Source organism: Chanos chanos, chromosome 7 (genome assembly GCF_902362185.1).
Source record: "Chanos chanos chromosome 7, fChaCha1.1, whole genome shotgun sequence".
Classification (NCBI taxonomy): domain Eukaryota; kingdom Metazoa; phylum Chordata; class Actinopteri; order Gonorynchiformes; family Chanidae; genus Chanos; species Chanos chanos.
Window position 1 is genome coordinate 3,114,159 of NC_044501.1, and position 2,500 is coordinate 3,116,658.

Here is a 2,500-nt window from a genome sequence, read left to right on the forward strand (position 1 = left end):
GTCTCTGTGGATGTTGCTTTCCCAGTTTATTTAGGGACCAGTGGTTGGGGTAAGTTTAAACATTCTAACCATAATTTTTACGTAACCGTTAAATTTTTTGCATAATAATTTAGTACGATTATGAAACATAGGGTGTCATTTCTTGTGCTTCGTTTCAGTAGTTCAAAAACACAGACTCACGGGTCTTCACTTGCAGGTTGATTTTAGTGGAGTAATATTTCTTCTGCGATGAAATCATCCCACACCAGTATGTGCCAGCGTCCCCTGGGGTAAGGCCTCTGATGAACATTTGGACAGCTCTTTCGCTCGTGTTATCGTACAGGGAGAGTCTTCCCTCGCTCACCCACTCGTTTTGTACCCGAGTATGTATTCTTTGCTCACAGTTCCCCTGGAGTGTCTGACAGATAAATTTTTCATAATCTCCTTTCCACCAGTCTGAGTACTTAAACCTGGCCGAGATGCTTCCGCCAGAGTAGCCGGTCACCTCCGTGGAGCCCGCCCTGCCTGTCAATCAACACGGAGCTCAAATGAGATAACTGAGAAACCTAAACCCCGCCTTCTGGTGGGTGACCAAGCTTTCTCAGACCACTGAAAAAAACGTAACGTAAAAACTACACCCTGTTTTCCTGCACCCTGTAAAGGGGTCTGTTACCTTTATCTTATGTCAGATTTCATCATTGTTAATGCTCATTTTTTAAAAAAATGTTGCTTTTCTTCATTCCACGGTTAATTTGCCCGTTTACAGTGATATAGCTGAGCACGTGGGTGTTGAGAGGACGTGATGACAGAAAGCTTGCGGTTTTACAGATTCACCGCTGAAATGTTTGGCTATAGCCGAGTCAAGAGGAGTTTTTATATCACTAGATCAATTCTGAAATGGTATAGAGTGGCATTTTAATTTAAAAGAAGGATAAAATCTGGTTTTCGTGATGCATTTGTTTTTCTCAGAGAGTCGAGCCTTACTACATTACTGATGTCGAACAGAAAGAGAGAGTGTGTATTGTCGTGCTATGAGATCAGAGCGTGTGTGTGTGTAAAGCTGAATATCTGACCTGAGATGAGATAGAGGATGATCAGGATGAAGGTCTTCATTCTGAGTTGAGTTGATCTTCACAGATACTTCTCTCAAGCTCTGCTCCGGGGGTTTATCAGAGGCCTCTGGCGTTTTAACTCCTGTAACCGACTGCGTTGGGAACACAAACCCCTTTTCTCTCCCTGGGTATTGTGTGCTTCATACAGCTTTTTCTTACTTCTGTATTTTGATTTTAAAAACAACACACAAAAAAAAAAGCTCCTCCCTGCCATGTACGGCTATGTTCCATTTTGTCATCATATTTCAGTTTCACAGCTGAGACGGAGACAGAGGTACACTGGACCGCAGATGACCTCTGACACGCTTTAACACATGACTGTGTATGTGAGGGAAAGTCCAGTCATTTGGAGAAGGGATCTGTCTGAGTAGTGCTATTACACACTCACTGCTATATTAAAAAAAACAAACAAAAACAACGTAGGTCCTTTCTCCATGATATCTCTGCCCTCTGGGTCATGAGTGCATTCAGTCAAGTTCATTTTTTACACCTCTGAGAACAAATGAGTGTAATTCACATCTACGGCTGACCAGAAAAAAAAGAGAAAAAAAGTGTGTAAGTTCTCAGCACTAAACTGAGCAAAGGACTGAAAGCCTTCAGTGCTGTCAAAGTCTTTAGTCTAATAAGTGACTGCATTTCTTATGTAGACTCTCTCTCTCTCTCTCTCTCTCTCTGTTTCTCTCTGTCTCTCTCTGTCTCTCTCTCTGTTTCTCCCTCTGTGTGTGTGTGTGTGTGTGAGTGTGTGTGTGCACTGTAGATAGGGATCCTAAATGTATGAACACACATGAATCTTACTGTGTTTGGTCGATTTCTGTCTTTCTTTTCTTCACTTCTGTCTTTCTCTCTTAGGAGGCCGTGTGAGTAGAATGGGCGCCCTGTTATTTTTCTTTGCTTTTTTTTTTCTTTTTTTAGTCAGTTATATTTGTGGTGTGTCCTCATCTTCCTCTGTCTCATATCAGCAGACACTATAGGGGCCACACAGTGATTTAGGACCAAATCTGTCTCATTCTTCACCTCCACCATCTTGTCCAACTCACACAATTTGTCTAAAAACAGACTGGATTTTTCCCTAGTCCTCTCCAGCACCACCTAGAGGCCAAACATTTACAATGTGTATAACTTATTAGATTCTTAAACATGGATAATGTGTCCGGGAGCTGAATGATCGTAAATAAACAGCTAAATGATGAGATATAAACAGCTGACTGATCACTAATTGACCTCTGTTCCTTCAACGCTTTCCATACCATCAAACCTGTTAGGTAAATAGTATTAACATGGCCATTCCACAGGCTGCACATTGTTAGTGAACCCATATGTTTCTGTTTCGTATACTGGACATTGCACTGTACTGGGTTGCATTTCATCCATATTATATTATATTATATTATATTATATATATTTTCTTG